The sequence below is a fragment of the Tachypleus tridentatus genome, chromosome 7, assembly GCF_004210375.1.
Source record: "Tachypleus tridentatus isolate NWPU-2018 chromosome 7, ASM421037v1, whole genome shotgun sequence".
Lineage (NCBI taxonomy): Eukaryota > Metazoa > Arthropoda > Merostomata > Xiphosura > Limulidae > Tachypleus > Tachypleus tridentatus.
The window spans coordinates 188,999,952-189,025,629 of NC_134831.1; the positions used below are offsets into that span (position 1 = coordinate 188,999,952).

Here is a 25,678-nt window from a genome sequence, read left to right on the forward strand (position 1 = left end):
CTCATTGACTGAATGCCCTCGCTTGTGTAGAAATGACTGAATGTTTCAGCAGGACAACGTTGAAATCCACAATGCCCGCAGGACAAAGGGCTTTTCATGGCAAATAACGCGATTCTTTTGGACCATCCGGCGTGTTCGCCCGAACTGAACCCCATTGAAAATGTTTGGGGGTGGATAGCAAGGGAATTCAATAGAAATGGCCGTCAATTTCAAACAGTGCATGATCTTTGTGAAGCCATCTTCACCACTTGGAATAACATTCCAGCTAGCCTTCTGTAAACGCTTATATCGATCATGCCAAAGCGAATGTTTGAAGTTATTCGCAATGACGACCATGCAACTCACTACTGAGACCTATTGTTGGGCATTTCCTACCCTGTTTAGGACTTCTTTTTGGTATGGTCTTAAACACTTGACGAGCTGGTATTTAGGTTTAGGCTAACTTCACAGTGTTCACATTTTCCCTATTAAATGCTAAACATGTTTGTTTGTTTTTTCCCTTTTCTTATTCCCATCTTTTGAAGCTCTACTCAAATAAGTGGTTGAGTCTAACAACGCAAAATGCATATTTTGTTTTTATGTTCATTGGCCTTAAGATTTTGGCCAGCAGTGTATATATTTTTCTCTACAAATGGGTTTTCTCGTCATTAAGAAGATAGAAAAACGATAGGCTTTGGTTACACATTGTACAAAATAAAGGTGCTGAAGAAGTTAAGGAAAATAGATACTTATTGTTGTTTACATTTATGAGTATATTAATTACAGTTAGATTAGAGCTTAAAGTGCAGAATCGATTGTTAGACACAGTTTTTAACATGGATTACCATGTTCATAAGACCTCAAAGACTCTCCATAATAATATATCTCCGTCATAATGAAAAGAGAAGCTCTCAAGGTATTCATTGCCAACTGTATTGGAATTTTACTGTCCTTCTTATAGCGGATCCATTTTCCTAAAGTGTGATAGACATTTTTGACAGCGGGACGCGAATAATGAACCCTTCAGGTACTCTAACACCAGAACGTGCTCTTTCAGTGAAGAAAGAAACGATAAATTAAATAGTCGAACTCCTGTTTTGTATTAGTGAACAAAAAAAATGTACTTCACGAAAGCGCGAGAACATTCTGTTAGACTTGATTTTTTGTTTACAGTGAATTATATATTTGTGGAGAAATGATAAAAGTATCTAAGGTATAGAAAAATAAAATGGAAAAATTCATTTCTAAGTTCTTGTTGTTTGATTAGTTTTTCACTCTGAAAAATGATTTTTTTCTACAATATATTGTATACTTTACATAAATACCTAGATATATTTATAACATGTACTAAATAGTTTAGATAATACTTTTGAAAGATGATTCGAGTATTAGAATAAATTAGTACTTTAAATATCTGAAACTAATAAACATTATTCTTTGTTAATAGTCTTTGATATAACTAGACGTGCAAAATAAAATCTAAAAGCAAAATCATCATATGAAATACAAAATAAGGAAGCTTTATGGAATTTAATTTTGTTAAAGGTACAACTCAAAAATACAAAATAAAAATACAATTCAAATTTTGAAACATAATAGGAAGATAATTTTGTTCAAGGTAAGTGGAATACGTCATTATTTGAATGTGATTATGTTTTGACTGAAGGTAAGGGAGCAACCTAATTATCTAAGTATAAATGATAAATTTTTTCCTAAGAAAGTGATTACATGATTTTTTGTTTTAAATACAATAATATATTTTTGTATTATCAAATTGGACGATATTTTTCAAAATGTTCATAATTCATCAATTGGCCAGGTGGTTAGGACGCTCGTCCCATAATTTGAGGGTCGCATGGCCGAATCAACGTCACACAAACTCGCCCTACAATCACAGGTGGGTATTTAACTGCTATATTAAGAACGGCTAGCGGAAATAGCCCTCGTATAGCTTCGCGCGAAATTCAAACAAAAATTATTTATCAACTGACATTTTCTGATCAGGCAGTTGATCAATAAAATAGAGCTCCCTTTTTTACAGTTATTAGATTTGTCCAATATTTCTAACAATTCTCTTAAAAATAGTGAAATTAATATTTAGTCAAATATAAAAATTATTAGAAATAACCACTTTATAATGAAACATCTGATTTTCTAAATCTATCCTCCTCTGTTTAACAGCACGATGGCAGTCCTTGGTAGTTAAAATATTAGAATTATTCTGCACTATGCATCAGTACTGCTATTAGTTAAAAATTGTTTTCCTGAAAAATGCAGTTCATAAGAGAGTAAAAATCTGAAGTGTTCGTGATTGTGAATATTCTGCATCGGATTTAAAAGTGAAAGGAAGGTTTAGTTTTAACATTTCTTTCTTAAACTAATAAAATATTCGTTTTATCATGCGATGAATTGTACTAAGTTTTTGTCCTACATTTCCTGTCAGGACAAATTAATTAAAAACAAACAACCACGAAAAAGAGAATATCTTTGACTCCAGCCACTAGAACAACAACTAAGTTACAGATAGAGTACGTGTATCGAATATAATGATAGTGAAACTGATGATAAGAAAGGTCTAGTTGATTATTAACTTACACTCCAAGAATGTTGCTCAGTCGTAAAATGCTGCATCAAGTTGTATGTAGTTGTACAAGAACAGATTTAAAGCATAGTTGCCTACTTGCAATTTTGATTGAATTTCTAGATGCACTCAATCTACAATCATTTAACGGAAACCCTTAATTCTGAAAATACGAACTCCCAACAGAAGATTGGCGTCCTTTTCTAGAAAACAAAACATATCTCCATGTTATCAGATGATGGAAAGAATCTTGTTCTTTATGCAAAAGACACGCTGTACGTGCACGTAAACTACTTAACCATGGTTGATAGTCAGTTAAGTTATCTTTATTCAGAATTCTTGCACATCTGATGGATACAAAGTAAAAATGTATTTCAACTTTTAGTTTATTGAACTCAGGCATAAACTGTAACAATCAGTGTGACGCAACCTCTAACAGCTACACGTCACTCTGAAAGATGACACATGTCAATAATACTTTAATAACCGAAAATGGTGCATGTAAATTATATCTTAACAGTGCTACACGTTAATCACAGACTAACATTTGAAAACGATAAAAATAAACTGTAGGCATATCACAACAATTCTACTGACAATGTTATATAATTAATACGTAATCCAACATGTAGACAAAGTACAAGGAAACTATAAATGTCACAAGCTGATAACAATGTAATAATTGAAGAACCAATACGTGACTTAAGCTTAGTAATCAAGGATGTCAAACACATTAAACGTAGAAATTAAAGAAGCTCATGTAGATCCTGCGTTTCAGTAAAAAATGTCGCATGTAAATCTTAGTGTAACAGCTGTGAATTGCTGGACGTATATTGTGACAGTCAATATACATAGAGCTATATTACAAACAGTATAAACAAACAAATTATTACCGAAATGAGCATTTAATGTATAATAGCTGTTACATTTAAATGGGCGAAAAATATGTAAACAAGCATTTCATTACTTTTGGTTTAATATTTTATTCAAGTTTTAACATTATCTGTGGTTATAAGTAAATACTGCAAAAAAAGGAAATCACAAAAAACATGAAATAAACACTTGTGAATTGTTGAACTAAAGCCTCAGTCTCTTAAATTTCAATAATAATTATGAATGTTCCGATAAAATGTTAAAACTTTAAGTTTTCAAAGTTCATATTTAATTTACTTGTACATAAACGTAAATAGTTAAATTACTACGTAAGTTTCTGATAAACCAATAATATCAATGACAGTGACTTTAAAGATTTTATGCAGTTTTGTGAATATCAATCCCAATCGTGTAACTGTACAGTGTGGAGATTAAAACTATGTTGATTTCTCAAGAGAGAACATATTAACAATGCCGGTTTTATAAATTCGTATATTAATTCTATTTCCTAGTTTTGAAGAAAAATCAGGTTGGTTTCCGAGCTTTTCCAATGATAAACGTATCATGGCTGTCAGAATTTTCAATGAGAATAACAACGTTTCCCTTGAGATGTCCTTGTTTAGTGTGAGGTTTAACGGTAATAAGTTCATCATAATTTTTCACATGTCTATGAGACAGAGGTCGCTGGATATATTCTTCGACAGATTGTCTTTGTTTTGATGTTAGTTATGTTTAGTGGCGCAACACTCAAAATTTGAGTAATAATTTTACTGTAATATGCATTAAACCAAATAAAGGTTTCTATGAAAATTATGAAATTGGTTTCAGTTATCTCATAAATGTTTTCTGGAAACTAGGAAAACTTTTGTTTGTTTGTTTGTTTTGGAATTTCGCACAAAGCTACTCGAGGGCTATCTGTGCTAGCCGTCCCTAATTTAACAGTGTAAGACTAGAGGGAAGGCAGCTAGTCATCACCACCCACCGCCAACTCTTGGGCTACTCTTTTACCAACGAAAAGTGGGTTGACCGTCACATTATAACGCCCCCACGGCTGAAAGGGCGAGAATGTTTGGCGCGACGGGGATGTGAACCCGCAACCCTCAGATTACGAAGTGCACGCCTTAACGCGCTAGGCCATGCCAGGCCCCTAGAAAAGTAACTCAAACATTGTTTCACGTTGTGAATAAGGAATAATATACAGCAGACAATAACTTAAATACTGTTTTCCATTTATATTTTACACGTTCACAAAGGATAACTAGATTGTTTATATTTATTACCTAGGCAAGATGAAAGTACGATTATAATTAAATGTCAAGTGTTCTACTCAATTTATTGTTATATAACTAGACAGGATGAAAGTGCGGTTATAATTAAATGTCAAGTGTTCTACTCAATTTATTGTTACATAAATTAAATATAAAAAAGTTATGTGATCTGAACTACAAATGACTGGTTATTTACTTCATGTTACAAAGAGAAATAGTATTCAAACTGTCTTTTTTTTGCAAGTTTGGAGTAAATCACGCACCTAATGGTGCTTTAAAATATTCAATAATTCATTATCAGTGGTAGTGGTATGCATGTGAATGAAAAATTACGAAAGGGCATTCTGATCTTTGTGTTTTCTAGATGTTATTAATGCTATGGACAAGGTAATCAGACTTATCAGACCTCAATGGTATCGAACACGTGTAGGTCTATTTTGGAAAAAAAATCGCATGCATTCAAACGACTCTGAACATTAAAGATTCTTGTTTGTTTGTTTTGCCGGGCTTCTTAAGACAGAGAGTCGTATTTAAAATCAGTTTACTCACTCTATCGATTTCGTAAAAAATTCAAATGTAAGTTAACAGTAATTGTAATGTGTATATTTCTTTAAGCCCAACAATAATCTTAATTTGACATATTTAAAATTTTAATTCAATGAATACGATATTTCTTCATGACGAGAAAACCACTTGAAATAAAAAACGTATCTCAGAACGGCTGGTATGGGTATTAACACTGTTATTGATAAGCACAGAATAACGTTTTAAAACGTCAATACACGTACCAGTCGTTGTGAGATACAAATACGATATTTCTTGCCAGTACTCTCAGATGGTGCTTTTCTTATCTTTTCATCACTTCTCTTTTACCCTTGCAATTGTGGCCGTTAAGTCTTTGGCACAGTGATTGCCTCTTTCCTTTTAAACTGCCCATTTACACTGGTGGAACTTAAGTTCACTCTTCATTGGTCTGGTATTCCATTGTTTGGACCTGATGACATTCTCTGCGAGATGCTACACCATCTCTCTCCTGCCTCTCTTCTTCTTCTGGTTATTTTTAACTGGATATGGCAGGAGAATATTTTTCTTGATGATTGATGCAAGGCTATTGTCCTTTATTTTTCTAAGCCTGGGAAAGATACCAATATTCCTACTAATTATCAGCAAATTGTTTTGAATAGCTATCTTTGTAAGGTCTTAGAGAGAATGGCTAATACTTGCCTAGTTTTGTTCCATGAATCAAACAGCCTCTTCTCACCCACCTGATGTGGGTTCTGTTGACAGAGCTCCACTATGGACCACCTCATTTAACTTAACCTGAATCAGGGAAGCCTTCTTCAAATAAGAGTACATCTTGTGTTTGACTTCCATTCATATGAGTTGCTTGGCCACTTTTTCAGTCTTATTTGTATTATTTTGACATGACTATTGATTACACAACACTGTGGGTTCAACCCTTTCCCTTTTTTACACAGTAATGTGGAATACTTCAATGCTGTGCCTTGAAGGTCATGCTTTTCAGCATGATAATCATTGATATTACTCAACATCTACCTTCTACAATTGCAAACAGCCTGTTTGTTTGACGACTTCTGCATTTCATGTTAGAAGTTGGCTTTCAATAAATCTTGCATTCTATAACTGACTGCTCTCTGTTGCCTGTTGAAATGGATTGCAGCAAATGGTGTTACTATATCTTTCTCCCAGACCATGGGACAAACATCACTTAGAAATTAGGTGGAACTCTATTGGGAAGTAAACCTTGTTGGTGGTCAGGAGGAGAAATTTGTTGTGAATAGGATATGCATTATTTTTAGTTTTTAAACTCGTCTGTCTTTTAATTAATACTGACCCATCAGTGTGTAGATTCAGTCACACTTGTTACTGTTGCACACTTTTTACTGTCATGTCTGTAAGCAGCAGCACCATTGTAGAAATGTTTTTCAAGCATATACCTTACAGTGGACAAGATCATAAACAATGGTGACATTGGCAGATTTTATCTTTTTTGTTTTTTCTTTTGGGCCACAGGCCTTTTACCTGATTTTCTTTTTAGTTTTAACTTTATTTTACAATTTATATTTTACTTTGACATCTTTAGCAGTTGTTTGCATATAACCCAGTTTTGTGGAATATTTAAAGATGACATACTCATGAACAGGTCATATTCAGCTGATATTCCCATTATTAAGAAGTGGGTTATTTTATACCAAGTTATGCATTTAGATATTTTTTACAATGCAGCTCAACATACTTTTAAAAACTGTCTTCACTTTTATTTTGCATAAAGCACAAAACTGGGAAAGGATTAAAGTGCAACAAAATAAGTTGTTTTATGTGAAATTAAATTTTGTTGATAAACTTATCAAACATGTACTTTCGGGGGGATCTTAACATAAATATTCAACCTTGTTTTAAGTAGCTTTCAAATCAAAATAACTACAGTAAGTTGTAGGATTTTTTTGCCATTAATTAAGTCTATAATCTCTCTCTTACTTAAATTTTACCAGAGCTTATGAAATATTTAAATTTAGAAACTTTATGGAAATTTTGCTTTTGGAAAGGAGTTAAAATATTGGTTTAAAAAAAATTCATCTCTGTATTTGTAGTCATTTTTAAAAATGAAACACATTTGTATCATGTAAAAATAAGACATTTTAAATGAAACTTTTTCAGCAAAAATGAATTAGTTCAGAAGACAAGGGAGAATCCAAAAAATTCAAATGATGGAGAAGTAACTAGTGACTAATCCCAGTCGGTAAGTGACAGTACCAAAATTTACTCTTTTGTGGAATTTCTTCATTGGAATATTGTACAGTATGAGATTTAGTGTGATGTAAAGTCTGACAAGATGAGTTAATGTGAATATTAAAGAACTAAGATAAGTATTCAAATATGAATCAATATTCCATGAAGGACGAAGTGAATGTACTTATGGTACTAGCATTCTAAGTTGTTGAAATGATCAGGGAACTAAAAAACCTGGAAATTTATATTTTATTAAAATTTGTTTAGTATTTGTTATTTAGTCTCCTATGACAATTTCCACTAATTAAACAAGTTATTTGAAAAAAAAGAAATCCAGGTTTCTCATTTTCCTTTGCAAATAATTATAGTAACTAAACGTGTGTGTATTTGCTTCTCAAGTCTTGGTATGTGTGCCCTCTCACAAGATCGGCGCAATCAGTTATGTTCTACAAAAGTCAAGGTGCTAGTGGAACATTTTGCTTTAGGTTATTTACGTTTAGTTTTTCTTTTTAGTGTGTGGAAATAATCAGTTCTTACACAAAGCTACTAAGTTTGTATTTTAACCAAACTGTTCTGTTTTGTAGAATGTTTGTTTATTTTATGATCATATTTGTAAGTATAACTACCAGAATGTGTATTCGCAGCGTATATGTATGAAGATGGTATTTGGGCACGTACTTATAAAATTTGCTATCCTCTTATTTTAAAGTTGTAAATTTTCAAACGTGGTTTTAAATTTACCGTAGTTTATAAAATTAGAATAACACAAATGCAGTAAGCGTAACTATGCAATTAGTTTACAAGAGAATACTGAAAATTACAGTAATACTTCGGTTACCGTACGTCACGTATGTGTATAAATATACATATTACTAATTAATCATAAATGTTTAAATTTTAATTAGATTTCTTAAAACATAGAAAGTAAGTGAGAAATGCGTTGAAAAACATTATTTCTAGATACTGTGCTCGTGCATAGAACAACAGCACGTGCGTTTCTAAGCCTTGTTTAGCCTTGTGGACAGAGTGTGGAGATCATTTTTGTAGGCTTTAAACATTAACTTTTTAAAAATGAAAAATATATCAAATTACTTAATTAGTATCCTCAAAATCCCTGTAATTTAGTATGGTGTCTAAGTAAAGTATATATGAGTTGAAAAAATCCCATTCCTATTCAGAGCAACGACTTTTTCATTACACATCTACAGTTTCGGCAAAATTCTTTTTTTCGCTTTTGAGGCGGGAGGTTCTTATTCTATATTTAGCTTGTATATATCTCATATTCTAGTTCTAAATCCTCAGGTACTTGTAAATATTATATGGTGGGCGTAATAACTAGAAACTGAGCAGTAAGACAACTGGATGTGTTATGTGACACAATAACCGATACTTTTTTCTATATAATTTTTTTCTAATTTAAGATATTAAAACGTATATAATTTTAAAATTCAAATTATAAACTACGTTTTGCTGCCAATCTCATTGACGTAAGTGGTAAACATGTTATTTAATAAAACTTTTGAAAATAACACTCCAAACGTCGTGACACGTGCACGTTAACCTACATTTAAAGTTTTTATCTTACAAACAACCAGCCTGGCATGGCCAAGCGCGTAAGGCGTGCGACTCGTAATCCGAGGGTCGCGGGTTCGCGCCCGCGTCGCGCTAAACATGCTCGCCCTCCCAGCCGTGGGGGTGTATAATTTGACGGTCAATCCCACTATTCGTTGGTAAAAGAGTAGCCCAAGAGTTGGCGGTGGGTGGTGATGACTACAAGCAGGTTTTCTCTACCCCCAATTCGCCGCATTTTAATCATTCTCATATGTACACGGTCCAAAATTTTATCCAAAATAACATGGCAGCGTTCAGTTCACATTTCCCGTGCCGTTTGCCTCACGATAACTCTGTCTACAGTACTGCCCTTCAAAAACTAGTCAAGCCAATCACACCAGCCGAAATAAAACTGATTATTAAAACTCTAAAAAACACTGCCCCAGGCGAGGATGGTATACGAAATATCATTCTCAAAAAAGCTTCGCCTTTATTCTTAAAACATCTAACCGCTTTTTTCAACATTTCCTTTTATTCTGGCTATTATCCACCACAGTGTAAATCCGCCATTATTAAAGTCATACCTAAAACTAACCCAGCATCCAGCAACCCCAAAGATTATCGACCCATTAGTCTACTTAATAACATTGGAAAATTGTTAGAAAAGGTATTAGCTAATCGTATATCATGGTACCTGGAAAACAAGAACTTCTCTCTGAAATACAAAACGCTTCCCGCAAAAATAGACAGACAGCTGATCACTTAGTTCGGCTTACCGAATCAGTTATTCAAGGTTTCAACAGAAATCACACCACAGTTGGCTTATTTTTAGATGTAAAACAGGCTTTTGACTCTGTTTGGCACCAAGGGCTTAAATTTAAACTCTTCCAGTTCAACTTTCCGCCTACCCTAACGAGTTGGATTTCCAGTTTCCTTGATGACAGATTAGCTAAAGTTAAAATCAGAAATGCTACATCTCACATTGTTCCCCTCTCAGCGGGAGTTCCCCAAGGATCAGTAAGTACTCAGCCCTTTGTTATACATTCTTTATGTCAATGATATTCCCTTCCCGCCGCTCAAACATACTTATGCGTCGCAATATGCCGACGATATCGCGGTATGGAGCATATCACGTGATCCCCTCCTCGCTGCCACGAAAGTTCAAGCCACATTAGACAAGATTACCACCTGGTGTAATACCTGGCGAGTAGAACTCAATGCCTCCAAAACGCAGGCCATAATATTTAAACGTAAAATTACGCGGAAGAATAAATCCCTTCCCAAAGTCAAACTGAAATTGGCAAACACTGAAATTAAATTTTCGTCTACTATTAAATTCCTGGGCATCATATTTAACAGAAAGCTAACATGGACAAATCACTTTCAGTCAATCCTTTCTAAAATATATAAACGTATCTTTTACCTAAGACGCATCAGCAGCATAGTCCGTGGATGTAGATCTAGCACGGTTCTCGCCATCTACAAAACCTATATTCGGCCAATAATCGAATACGGTAACATGATTACGGTATCCGCTCCCTCCACCCATCTTAAGAAATTGCAACAAGCCCAAAATCTGGCCATCCGTCTCGCGCTCCGTCTTCCCAGATATACTCCTTTAGCATACATTAATAGAGCTAGCTCCATCCCACCTCTCAAAAAGAGACTCACCTATCTTGCAACTAAATACTATAAGAAAGCAAAAAACCGGACGCCATTAACAAACCAAATTCCACTATTAGCAGCTACCCCGTGCTCGTGGCAACGATACCTCTCGCCTTATAATTACATACACGCCCTGGATGTAAACTCAAGTTTATAACCATTTATGTTTTCCTTTTCAGCATCGGGCACTGGTGAAAGTGGGTTTTCTCGGGGTACTCCCGTTTCCCCCCCCACAGCTAAATTTCCGTTTGATAGGATCTATAGATCCCGGCCCTGAGAAGAGGTACATCATTTGACTTACTGTATTCAAACATAAATTCTATCATCAGTTTAGTTCTCAAAATTTCAAATAATCATAACGTCTCGTGACAACAACTCCTGTCCATGTCGACGCACTGTGTTTGCATCTCCCGGCTCTCTCCACGTCAGTCAATCAATCTAAACACATCTCATCGTAAGCCTGTGGATGTGGTTCTGGATCTCTCTTCGGCGGGCCTTACCGTGCTGACTCTCAGCTCTCCATAACGCTCCTCCTGATGAAAACTTATACCATATTAGACTCGCGGTCATCTATGACCATCACATTCGGAAAAATAAACCATTCGCCAGCAATTGGAACCTTACTCCATCACTCCTATTCTCACTTACACTAGTTATTCTTGCCATGTGTGGGGTGAAGAGAAACAGCAGTTTCTGACCTCCCCTGGTTATTTTTCGTTCGTAATGAACGAAATCACAATTTAACCAAAATTCCTACCATGACCTAAGAGTTATAGACACAGAGAGAGAGAACACTCTCACACATTGACCAATCACAGACTGTGACGTAATAGAGATTTCAAAACGGCCGCAAAATCAGGAACAATGTCAACTACACACTAGCACGTGTGAGTTTCGAAAGGGGTGAGAATTACCTTAGAAAACTAAATAATTGTTTTAACATGTCTGCAATTATAACAATTATGAAGCAAATTGCGTGCATGAAGTAAACTTGCACAGTTAATAGCCAGCCTTATTGTCGAATAACGCCCAGTGGGCATCATAACGTACTTGATTCCGTAGAAATTTAGTCTATATTTACGTATGAGTAAATGAGTTTATATATGTTTCAACATGTAAATTTTTCATACTTTTGTGACTGAAAAGCACTCTAGGCAGTGTCGAATACAAATATATCCAAATTCCACATTAAAATGTCCTAGCTACAGACTTTTATAAATCTAATGGCGAATTTTAAGCCCTATGGCTCGTTAGCTTCAAAATCTGCAACTGGGTGCTATTTCCGTTCATTGCGTGCTAATTCCCATTCATCTTGTAAAAGTTGATATTAAATGAACAAGAAGATAAAAAAAATGATAAAGACTAATATGCTGCCAGTGCTGTTTCGGCCCTCGCTGTTATGACCCGGAAATCCTTTCTGGAAATCTTACCCGGACTGGAAACCCGTCATGTTTAGTATATCATAAAAAGATGCAAGGGGTAATTTTGACTTGTGGTCAGTCGGGATATTTAGCATATCATAGTTCTAGCTTTTAAAATCGTCAATCACTTTGTTGAGTTTTATATTCAACTCATTACATCGCATACATTTCGTGAGATAACAGTGAAGAATACATAGTCAGACCAACATATATGTATGCTACTGAAAAACAAGTCACAATATGTACTGTTATTTGGAAGGTATGCCAACTAGCATTAGTTACATCATATGTATACAATGTCAAAGATATATTAAATTTTACAATGTTAATTTTAGAATAGGCATATAGGAGGAAAGAATTTACACATGTTACAGGTGAATGTATGGACCTTCAGAACAAAAGAAATACCTGTGTAAGAGCACAGCTAAATTATAAAATATATACACTATAATTATATGTATCATTATATATTATTGACAATTTTTTTTTGTTTATAAGGTAACAGCACAGCTAATTAAGCATCTATTTTGTTTCAAATACTACTACTACATTGTACATCCTATATGTGTGAACGTTATATATATTAAATATAAAATCAATTTTACAGTGTCACATTATTCTGCAGTATTATATATATATAACTTTAAAGAGGCATACACGGTTTAGCAATTTTTACATAAATTAATAGAATAAGATGTATGATGAGCTCAGGGCCTCATACATAAAAGGAATACATTATGCACAACATTTTTAATAGTTTAACTGATCACCAAGTATTTCATAACAGTTATTATTTTGGTATACACACACAAAGTATTCATATTTGCTCTTTTTGGAGTTCTTCGAATTATAACATTTTGCAATAATAGAAAAAGAATTATTGCAACATCCAGTTTTGATTTTAACATCTATATAACAAATGAACTACTGTAGACAATTATTCATCATTATTCTTTCGAAAATGCAGATTCATCACTGATGGAAGAATAAAATAGTCTTCGTCAATTCATGACGACGGAAGACCTCTCTGTTATTGACATATCGAACAACCATGGTGATGCACGAGTATTTTGTAAAATAGTCTACTGATCAACCTGACAATTTGTGTGACGTGATGATCTTCCTCCTGTGGGTCATGATCAGCACAATGTTCAGTCAGATCACCGAAGACAGACAGACGAACACTTGAAAGGACGAAAATGTTAGAATTTGTAGCAGTTTTGCGATAGAATCAGTTTTCCTTTTCATTTATTGCTTGCATACTCTTTAATCGTTTTGTACTTTTTTAGCTTGTCTTTAACTGCTTCAAGCTGATCTTCCACTGGACAATTGAACAGTATGAATGCTCGACACATGATGTCTTTCTTTTTCTTGGCAGGTAGGTACTGGATATGTTTGCTTGATTTCAGGAACTCGTTTTCTTGGAAGTGGTCTACTATGTGATTGTACAACTTGCTTATATCGAGGATGACCTGGGATGATGGTAGGCACTGCCAGAGGCTTCAGTTCAGACTTTAATATGTCATCTTCTTTTATGTCTCTTGGGTGCACTCCTGGAAATAGAAGAAAATCATTTTTTTAAACTAAGCAGGTTTTCACAAAAAAAAGGCCATTGGTTGTTTGTTGTTATCTCATTTTTTAAACAGAGCGAAAATTAAATATACGTGTCCTGTAAACGGTAACAAACATAGGCAGTCATTATTATATATTTTATACATGTTATAAAATCATTGAGTATACTTTTCAAAAATAAAAATATGAGTTTTCTTTTAAAAAATATTAATAAGTATTGACGGTGTTGTCCAAGTAGTTTTATACCTTTCATTTTGCCAGAAAGTTTTTACTGCGCACCCTGTGATGCTTGAAATTCTTCACGACTTACATTCTTCAACCATTGTTGTCGAACTGCTTTATCAGAAGGGAACCTAAAAATGAAATTGTACTGTAATTAAGTTTAAGGATACACTTTCCGACATCTCTCTGCTACATCTATTTAAAATCTTCTTTTAAAATTTAAAATTGGACAAGAAAAAACAGCATTAAGACCAAAAACGTGCTTAGTCTGCGCCTAATTTTCACAAGCGGCCATTGTCATTCATGATTTGGCTGCTTGATCGCTTATTCATACCTAAATACTGGCATATGTAATACCTCAGTATACATCAGTACCATATTAAATTCATTTCTGACGTCCAATACCTTAATTAGGCCTACGGTGTATGGCCTAGTAGATATAGTAGAAATGGATACATTACAATACAGTTTGGCCCTTGACAGATGCAAAGCAGACGATAATTTGCAACTACTCGAGCTTCAAAGCCTTCATTTTGAAAGGAAAGTTCATAAATATGAATACTTACTCATGGAAGGAGATTCCTGATGCCTTTTTACACTTATTTGTGCAATTAAAACAATAACAGCTCTCGAGCATTGTTTCAGAAGTTGGCAAGTATTCGTCAGTGATGGCTCGGCATGGTCAAGTGGGTTTAGGCGTTCGTCTCGTAATCTGTAATGAAAAATAAAAAATGAAAACGCGAACACTTATAGCTATCTTTTAAATAAACGTTTTGAAATATTTTTATTTTATTCACAGACTGACAGAGAGAACACTTCTAAAACAGAAGGTCTGACATAGTCGAGTTATTAGGGTGCTAGACTTGTAATCTGAGGGTCGCAGGTTTGAATAATCGTCACACCAAACATGCTCACATTTTCAATCGTGGGGGGTAATGTTACGGTCAATCCCAATATACGTTGGTAAAAGAGTAACCCAAGAGTTGGCGGTGGGTGGTGATGACTAGCTGCTTTTCCTCTAGTCTTACACTGCTAAATTAGGGACGGCTAGCGCAGATAGCCCTTGAATAGCTTTGCGCAAAATTCAAAACAAGCAAACAAACCGTCACTAACATTCGGATGTATTTTCCCGTTTTGACAATGGCGGTGACTTCCCCATGTCGTCACACAGTCACGTGATCAGAGCTCTCTCTCTGTTTATAACTCTGTGATATATACGTTAGAACGCACGTTACGTCAAACTGTTGATTAATAATAATAATACATATATATCTGGAGTATAAAGGTAGATTTTGATTAAACTTTGCAGAATGGACGACAACTGCGTGTTGTGGAGACACAAGTGTATAATGTAGTTTTTCTACATTTTTATCAAAATGTGTACTGTACACAGTACAAGTTTTGAAATAAAACATTGAATTTGAATATATTAATAGTTTCATTTTACGTTAACTTACTGATAAAGTATATTTTAGTACAACTTTCATAGTAATATTAATTTTTATAATAGGTGCGATGTTTCGATCACTGTTGCGATCATTATAAAGAAGACAAGTTTTTATAGTAAAGAACGTTTTAGTATTTAAATCAATACTGAAAATCTAACAACGTATTTAAATTATAGAACTGATTGTAGTTACTTATTCAGGTAAATATTAATGTATCTCAAAACAGTTTTGCAACAGTGTTAACACCTACATCAACCGTCCTGAGATACATTTTTATTTTAAGTGAGTTTCTTGTCAAATAAATATTAATCCCCATGAATTTTAAAATTATTTAGGTATAGTTAAACAAAAACAATAGAATGACGAATCAATATAAAATCTGTGTAGTATTTTATGCAAAATACATAAACTAAGGAACATAAGAGGAAGAACTATCAAAGATATATATAGAGACATGTTTTTAACAGTGAGATTGTTTGATTTTATTAATAAAGTTTCTCCGATTTTTCTTCTGTTAGTGTCAGGATCACGTTTTAGCCCTTTGATGTTCTGTTCAAGAAACTGTTTATTTTTAGTAATATTTTCATGGACTTGGGAAGGTGTTTATTGTTGTTTTTTTGGCCTGACATTCAAGTATGTGTGTGTTTTTAATGTATTAACAGGTTCAATAACTACTGTAGTTAACGTTAATGTAACATTTAGTTTAGTGTATAATTTCTTTATCGATGTTTTCTGTTGTGTACATAGTGTATCCTAAATTTAGAGTGCCTTTTAAAGTGTCTAGATTTTGGTGGTTTACATGATTAGAAAATCAGTTTATGTAATTTTCGTTGTATGTGTTTTTTTCTGTTAATTTTAGTTGTGAAATCTTGAGGGGGCTCGTGTGATGTTAACGTTTCAAATATTAATCGTATCGTTTTTCTCTGTGAAATATTTGTTTTTTTTTGTAGATTGTTTATGTTAGAGAAAATATGTTTGTTCATCTTGACAAACAAAATCAAAGAAAACTTCATCTGTATATCTAAACAAAATTGCAGGTTTCTATTTGGAAGTGACTGATTCGTGCTGTACAATAATGTGATACAACAAAAGAACTTTCAACTACCTAACAATGTATTTCCCCACGGCTTCTCCGTGTGACTGAACTATGTACTAATTTTTGCATTGAAAATAAATAAATGTGGCTAGTCGTAACATTTCAATAAGATATTCATGTTTTATATTGATTCTCTTTTTTGAAATCTTGTGAAATGTTTTCTTCAGCAAAGTTGCATTGCTTCGTGACAAGGGATTTGAAGAAATAGGTTAAGACATCAAAGCTAAACATAATAACCTTACTGTATGAACTACGTTAGTGTTGCAGAAGGTGTGGAGTGTTGTTTAATCGGGTGCTTATTTTGGAAAAATGCAGTTAAAGTGTTTATGAAAGTTGCAGTTTAGAAAGTTATAATGATACATGATTGGAGGTAATGTTTTATGAACGTATGGTAAACCGTTGCTTTTGTTGTTCTAGCTTGGTTTGTATGCAAAAAAAAAAAAAAGAAGTTTAAATTTTTTTTTTTTTGGAATTTCGCACAAAGCTACTCGAGGGCTATCTGTGCTAGTCGTCCCTAATTTAGCAGTGTAAGACTAGAGGGAAGGCAGCTAGTCATCACCACCCACCGCCAACTCTTGGGCTACTCTTTTACCAACGAATAGTGGGATTGACCGTCACATTATACGCCCCCACGGCTGGGAGGGCGAGCATGTTTAGCGCGACGCGGGCGCGAACCCGCGACCCTCGGATTACGAGTCGCACGCCTTACGCGCTTGGCCATGTCGGACCTGAAAAGTTTAATAGTTTTTCTTTTAATTGCATTTTAAGTAGATTTTTGGTTCTTTTTGTTGTGTATTGGGTTAGTGTCAGTATTTGACTGAACAAACTTAGACGTATCATTCAATATATTTTCCTTTAAGGAACAATACTTTTCCCACTCATTTCACACTATTTATCTTTATTACCTATTCGTCTGTTCGCTATAGTCTTGTCATTAATAATTTTCACACGACAATCGATAATCTCAACAGCAATGGGTTACAAACACAATGTGCAACTATTATCGAGTTACGTAATTAAACTCGTTATAACGTTTAGTTTAAATTAATAGCTTGTAAATGTCATGTTACGAACAATCATAAGCTATTTACTCTCAAAATAAATTAACAACATCTACACTTAACAGCCTTTTATCTCAATAACAATGATATAAAATCATATTTTCTGAACTTCCTGTAACAAAACTAACATGAGTTGTTGTTCTAGTTGATCTCGAAAATAAACGAAAATGGTGTTAAAAGGGTATGTCTCCAAAATTATAATGTTATATTTGGATAACATGAAATTTGATTCTTTTACGAAAAGAAAAAAAATCCGCTAGGGTGTCCCAAATGGAACCCGAATTTGGGCGCGGTGTAGATTTCCATTAGTCTGATTAACAGTATTGATAAATTTCGGGAAAAATACGCTACTATTTAAAATATAAAACGCCTCTCGAAGAAACAGACAGACCGCTGACCGCTTAGTAAGGTGAACAAACTCAGTCATTCAGGGTTTGAATAAAAATCACACCACAGTGGGATTATTTCTTGACGTGAAGCAAGTTTTCGATTCAGTCGAGTATAATGGTCTTAAACAGAAACTGCTTCTATTCAGTCTCCCGTTTCTTAAACAACAGAACAACCAAAGTCAAAATCAATATTGCAACACTCACACCGTTTACCTCTTGGCAAGGTTCTGTACTCAGATGTGTAGAATATATCATGTATGTTTATAACATTTCCTTCCAGAACCGAAGCTAACGTATATCAACGCCTCTCAATACGCTGAGGATTTAACAGTATGGAGCAAGTTACATGAAGCCCTGCTGGCGACCTCGAAAGTCCAAACCACCCTTAACAGAGTAACTGCCTAGTATTTGGCGAGTAGCACTGAACACAACCAAAACTCAAGCTATAATCTTCAAGCGAAAAATCACCCGGAAAAATAAATCCGTTCCAAAAATCAAACTTAAAATGTTGGACACATTCTCCCCCACCATTAAATTTCCAGGCATCACACGAAGATATAATAGAAATCCTGAACAAGGCAATTGAAGAAAAAGCCTCAGACAGTGAAAACTCGGACTCGGCACCGGACCAACAAACCAGCCAGCCGACTAAAGATGGAGAACATAACCCAGAAAAACGGAGACAAAGGAGAAAAAAGACTACGGTAAGTGAGGTTTTAAACAATTCTAATGGCTCTAAGAACCACGAAACTAACGATACAACCACTAACATAAGCAAGGCTAAACACGAATAACACATCCCACCGTTTCAATCACACAAAACGCATTCCTCAGATTGTTAAACACCTAAGATTATATTTCCCAGGCATTTACTTTGAGGATATCAGACGATTTCCCAACGGAAGAGTTGTGATAAAATGTACATAATCAGACGACTTCGCCCACATTTTGGCTCATTGGCCCAAGGATGCCTTCGGTGTCAGAGCCACGATCCCGACACCTAAAAACAACACTACACAACCAACTGTAGTTATCAGAGGTGTCGATTTTGACATCGAACAAAAACCGAACAAATAATCTCATTTAAAACGAAACAAAAAAAAATTCCACTTGTCAAAGTAACCGTAAACACGAAAGGTGAACAAAACAAATTACTAAAAAACAGTTGCTTCCAATTCTTTAAAAAACACACGATCGAACCAGAGAAACCACATCAAAAACCAATCCTACAATGTTACAAATGCCAAAAGTTCGGACATACTAATGTTAATTGTATGACCAAAGACAGATGCATGAGATATAAAGGACCGCACGAGGTCGCTAAGTGCCTCAATGAGATCAATCATATCACATGTGCAAACTCTCAGGGCTCTCATGCAGCCAGTTACAAAGGCTGTTCCAAATACACACAGATCAGAAACAGAATTCTATTTAAAAATATAAACACCAACACACAGCCCCTTAACACTCATTCAACAACTCATACCACAAAACAACCACTACTAGAAACTCCAACATTCTTACAGACCACAAACACAGCCACCCAACCTCAAACAACGTGCACATATGACGAAGATACATGCACAACGACAACTCACACCTTCAACCCTACCAAATTCGCTGCAAACTTCCCAGCCATGTTAATTGAAGTGAGTGAATTCCCCACTTTCGAACCAAGACACGAGTCCCTCAAGGCTCTCTGTAGTCTGGCCAAAAACTACTTCCACCTTCCCAACCTCAAACCACATCACTTATCACTTATAATTTATGCAAGGGAAGTAGCACAACAAAATGATCAAACACATTAAAATTCTACACATCAACTGTCAAGGAAACGTCAAAGATAAAATCATAGAAATTTACAACATAAACAAACATGTAAACACCAACATCGTCATAATGTCTGAAACACATTGCACAGAAAAACAAAACACTACAATTCCCGGATTCATCACGTACAGTGTACCCTACTCTGTAAACAGCAGAGGCATAATCGTTTACTTTAGCATAGAAATATCACATCTCATCATGATAGAAGATACTTTAAAATCAAACATAAATGAAACAATATTTTGCAGCATACACTTTAAGCACCTGATTAAACAACACTCCACATCTCCTGCAACACTTACTTAGTTGATTCTTGGTGTCGAGAATCTTCTACAAACTTAGAGAACTGATGATACTTTAGCAATACACATCCGACAATAAACGTTACCTCTGTAAGAAAAAAACTATACGGAAACATTTCACTGGAATTTGTGTGTGAAGTTATAGAGTCAGAATATGACTTAGACTAGTCTGAGTAAAAGTAATTTTATGTCAGGATTAAAATTGGTTTTCGACTTACCAATTTTCAAATTTCATTTGCATAACTCCTGGAAGTTCTTACATGAATATCAGAAGTTTTCTTTTAAATAGAACATTATATTTTTGTTATTTTATTTACCCTAACACTGTACAGGGCTCATCCAGTTAACTGACCTTGTTAATCACCACACAAAATGCAAAATAAATATAAATTATCCTTTAGTTATCATAAACAGCCTCAGGCTTGTAACACTTTGCATCTCATTTTCTTTCATTTTATTGTTTTACTGCTGTTTGAACTATATGTAACCAATAAACCTGTGTAACAAGCTAGAAATCACCTACTCAGTATATACATATATATAGTTTAAATTATGGTGCAGAATAGCTTCTTGCTTGCATAAATTAATCAATTATTTTTTTATTTATTTTTACATTGATATTCCTGTATCCAAAGAGTTTTCTAATTTTTACAAGTAAAAAATACAGAAGAAATGAAGTAATTTACTATTTGTGGATCTTGTACATTTTGCAGTCAAACTTGAAGTATTTTTGAAAGTTGACCATAATTTTTGATAGGACTGTTTTTAGTACTTTCCTGAATGTATATTTTAATATATTTTAAATAAAAGAGGGCGTTGTGTGTTGGTTAGACTTATTTATATCTGAGTAAAACAAGGTAATTGCAGGCTATAAAATTATGTTGTCTTAGCAGTATTTATAATAAAATTTGTAATCTGCATTAAAAGTATTAAAACTGAAAAGTTGAAATAGGGGTTAAAAGATTATCTGATTTGTGAAATTTGGAGCAAAAATGTGTTATAAAGAAAAGTGAAGATTGACAATTAATTTAAATATTTCATTTTGATATTAAGAAATTAAAGCTCTTGTTAAAATCTCATTTGTTAACCATTGTTTTCAAATAGCTACATGTAATTCCTGCCACCATTGTATAATACCATATGTACAGTATACTGCACCATCTGTGCTAGAACAGCTAGCTCACTCTATTATTCTAGCACAACTTACACTTTCTTGATCAGCATTCTACAGGGTGGCCCGTAAGACCCTACCCATCCATATATCTTATGTATCCAGTGTATCTGTGTGCTGTCCCTCATTCTCGCTGCACTCATGTACCCACGTATTTGTCACAATACACTCTTCAAGTGTAAATGGGCTTACATTGGCCATATTTCTCTGAAAAAAAAAAAGTATAATATGTGCGTAATTGAACGTAACATAATAACATATGGATGGGTAGGGACTTATGGGCCACCCTGTAATGTATAGATATGTGTTTTTAATTTGTACATGTGACTACAGAATTTGGATTATGCTTAATCACAAATTTTTATCAGTTTTAACTTCCTGTGTTTAATTTATGCTGTTTCTATTCATTTGTTTTAGAAATAATTCCATTTTCCAAATTTTGATTTTTCATCCAAATATGAGATTTATTATGGCAGGTGATGAATTTCCATCCATAGTAGCCATGGTTTTGACACAATCTCCAATTCTCAGGGTTGATGTCTGTTGGGGAAACACAGGCTTTGATTTTTGAGGAATTTTTTGTAGGAAGGTTCTAACTACTGTGTGATTTCTTTCTGTTACACTTTCCTACTTTTTATACCTTCATGTAATCTCCTGGGTAAGGTGTTGTTATTCTTCCCAGAAGGTCTGTGGTAAGTTTTACTCCCTCCCAGTAGGTATATCCACATTTAGCAAGTCATTTTAGCTTTTGGATTGGTCTAATTTTCTCACTCTATAAAGTTTGCTCTTTCTTGTTTTATATGTTCAGTATTTGGTAAGTTAGATTATTATACTTCTTTTATCATCTCAGATACTTTAGTTTCAATTTGTTTTGTTTTTGTTTAATTTTCTATACATGTCCAAGTTATGCAGGATCATTACTCTTTGGGTAATTATAACTTTGACTACTTTTGTGGGTGTGTTGGCTCATTATTTGTACTTCTTATCACTGTTAATGTTTGCAAGTTGCTTTTTCTTTAGTACCAGTTGTGTCTAATTTGTGATTGGATTTGAGTTTTAAAAATAATTATTATTAGTAACTGGTTGCCTGTTTCTTTTCATGTTCTTCAGGATAGGTTTTATTTTTGTGTTCTTTGTATTTTTTGAGTGGACTAACAAGTTTGAGGTTTATTTATCTTTTTCCTTTTAAGTTCATTTAGTGGTTTTGTACTTTAGGTGTTGCTTATTATTTTTTGTTTTAAGTCCATTTTCAGTGTTTATAGGTTTGTTATTTTTCTGGACAACTGTGGTCTGTGGAGAAAAGCAGATAAGGATTTTTGCCTATCCCTACTGACTCATGGCTCCTATAATTAGGGTCTTTCTGTATAGGGAATTGCAGACACCCATAGCACTGTATCTGCTATGTCATTCCTCTGGACTCCCCAACATGTATTCCATTCCCTTTTCTTCTAGTGGAGTAGAGGAGTCCTTTCCACTTCCTGGAGTGGTGGACCAAGGAAGATTCCTCTTGAGTAGTTTTTGTACAATAAACTAAAATTGAATTTGTAGATTATGTGTACTCACTCAACAACAAGAGGGCTAGCATTGTTATTCTTACTCTGATACTGAACAATGATTACACTGTAATATAACAATCAGGATCCAAGGCACTTCCCCTGAACATTTTTGCTCAGATTGACTGCAATTGTTGCTCACAAAATTCTAATGAAAGGTGTTTCCACAGGATATTTTCTGCTCAGATGGACTGCACTTGACATAATCTGTCTTAACCCAAGACACTTATTCTGCATGTTTTTATACCAGCACTTGACTAGATCATATTTATACCAAAGGTGCTACCAGGGGAGACCACTCTTGTTCATCAAATAGTTCTCATGCAAAGCACTTCCACTGAAAGATTTTTGCCTGGATGGACTGCACTTGGCATAATCCAACATATCTTAAGGTGCTTTCCATGGATGTCTTTCCCTGTAGACCTCACTTGGCCACAGTATTGTATATCTAAGGTGATTCTCTGGGCAGACTACACTTGTTGATCAAATAGTTCTCATGCATGGTGCTTCCACTAGATGTTTTTTGCCTGGATGGACTGCACTTGGTGTTATCTAGCATATCCTAAAATGCTCTCTTTAGATATTTTTCCTGGTGGGTTACTCTTGACCATAATATTTTATCTCGAAGACAATTCCCCTGGGTGTTTTCTGCCTGAGCATACTGCACTTGTTGATCTTGCAAACTTATGTAAAGTTCTTCCACTGGATGTTTCTACCCAGATGTACTTCACTTGGCATTATTTGTTGTATTCCAAGTAACTTCCCCTCGACATTTTCTGCCTGGGCAGACTGTACTTGGTCTGTTCATGTACCCTTCATGGTCCTTTAGTCCTAGCCTCTCTTGTACCTTTATGTTTCACTGTCATTATGTTTGGTACTTTGGTTTGCTGCATTAGTGACATAAGTAGGATATGTATGCTGACAATGAGCCAGTTCTTTTGATCACACCCGTAAAAATATGTATTTATATGTATCCTCGTAACACAGCTGCACATCAAAGGTATTTTTTTCTGGCTGTTTAGCCTGGATGGACTGCAATTATTGCTCACAATATCTGATACAAAGCATTTTGACCAGATAAGCTGCACTTGTTACTTACAGTATCTCATGTGAGGTATTTCAACTGGATAGATTGCACTTGTCATAATTCAGTGTAACCTGAAGATGTACAATTGGCACTTATATGAGTTGCTATCACTTCCACACTAGATATTTCAACTTTGTCATGGTATTCAAGTCTTGTTCTCCAACACTTGTACTGATTTGGTACGGTATGTCTTTCCCCAATGCAAGTAGGTGCTAGCCCATTCTGTTCTTCCCTCTTTGTGGTACTGTGTTCTTTACTGGGTAAAGAACATACCCATTTGAGAAATAGTTATATACCACACAGATGTGACTTCTGTTTTTAATCTTGCACACCAGTTCTTTCAGTGTGGTTACTTTCTACTTGATTTTGTTTTTTTGCATGTTCATCTGCCCCTCTAGTTTTTTCAAAGTGGGGTGAGGAGTAAGACCATTTCAGAAGTTAACATTTTCTAATCCTGACAATGTGTATTGATACATACTTGCCTCACTTCAACCACTTCCTTCCTTAATGATTTGCCAGTGTTTCTTGTTTGAATATGACAGTTCTTGAAAGTGAGGGTTATGCTAGAATAATAGACTGCATTAGCTGTGCTGGTACAGTAGGATTGTTGGAAGGTAGTTGCATGATCAGTACATGTTTTAAAAGACTGATGAGCTTGGTGAAAAGTTTTCTTTTTGCAATGTTTAGAGAGCAAATCAAGATTGAAACAGCTTTGAGGTGAGAAGAGGTAAATACCTATCTGAAATACGGTTTCAGTATAAAAATGTTAACTTTTATTTAGGCAAGTTATACAATTCATAAAAATAATTTTGAAGTTTGAAACTATTTCATCTAGTAGTTTGTTTGTAATAAAATAAGACAAACCATTAAATAAATGTATTCGGGTTTCACAGTTTACTATGTTAGAATTGTGCTTAAAATTCCATAATTAAAATAAAAATATACAGAAAAACTATTTGTACATTTAAAAGTTGAATTACTAAGTTTGGGGATTAGGCTCAGTTTCAAACCTTGAACATGGACTCAAAATAACTTTTAGTAACATTAAATTATCTGTAAAATATGTATGCATTAACTTGATGTTATCATAAATATAATTAAATTAAATATAGTATTCTTTGGCTAGTGTATCAAATCTGTTTTTGAAATAACCAAATTCTTTGTTGAGGTCAGAAAATGACTAATTTGGGGGTATATTCAGTGGTGATGCACACCAACCCACACACACACACACACACACACACACACACACACACACACACACACATCCTAAATAGATCAGATGTATTTAAGTTGGGTCTGGTAAAGGCAAATTCTGGGTGTTATCTCATTTTACTGCTTTAATATCATGCTGAAAAGGTGTGGTCAGTTCTTATAAACTTCATGAGAAGACAGTGCATTAGCATTCAAAATATTAGTCTAACAAGGTATTCAAGGCTACCTTAACTTTTACCAGTGTTTGAAACTGCAAAATTTTCTGATGGCCTTTTAACATGTCTTTAACACTTTGTAATTTCATAATTATCATCAACATTGTCTGCAGGAAAGTAAAAAGAAAAACAGTATGAAAGGCTTTGTAAAATCATACTTCCATATAGTAATCTTATAAGTACTGCATTAAAGTCAAATTCATAAAGTGTAGTTTTCATCTTAACAGCTGTCACATTTTCTTTATTTTTAATGAACATATATTAGATATGTTTTGAATATTTTAAAACTCTAATTATCTTTGTAATGCATAATTTGTTCACTTAATCAATGAAATAGTATGCATTATGTTTGCTTTTGTTTATATCCTTCTGTGAATTTTGTAGAAAGTTGATTAAATATTTTTTTGTTTTCAATTACAAAAATTAAA

The 25,678-nt window shown here is 34.2% G+C and overlaps 2 long non-coding RNA genes across 4 annotated transcripts in view; one reads left to right on the forward strand and one right to left on the reverse strand.

Moving 5' to 3' along the window:
* Window positions 1–25,678, forward strand: part of LOC143257529 (uncharacterized) — a 60,104-nt gene that overhangs the window by 17,989 nt on the left and 16,437 nt on the right. For 2 of the 3 annotated variants that reach the window (XR_013031903.1, XR_013031907.1), the window contains exons 3-4: window positions 7,381–7,462; window positions 18,158–18,581. This is a non-coding gene — a long non-coding RNA (uncharacterized LOC143257529). Of the gene's footprint in view, window positions 1–7,380; window positions 7,463–18,157; window positions 25,612–25,678 lie in introns of those variants that run through there. The other variant, XR_013031904.1, reaches the window with a different exon arrangement.
* LOC143254915 (uncharacterized) lies at window positions 13,395–14,014 on the reverse strand. Its single transcript, XR_013030371.1, has 2 exons — window positions 13,908–14,014; window positions 13,395–13,642 (listed from the first exon to the last, which is right to left on the reverse strand). It is a non-coding gene; the product is annotated as an uncharacterized LOC143254915 (long non-coding RNA).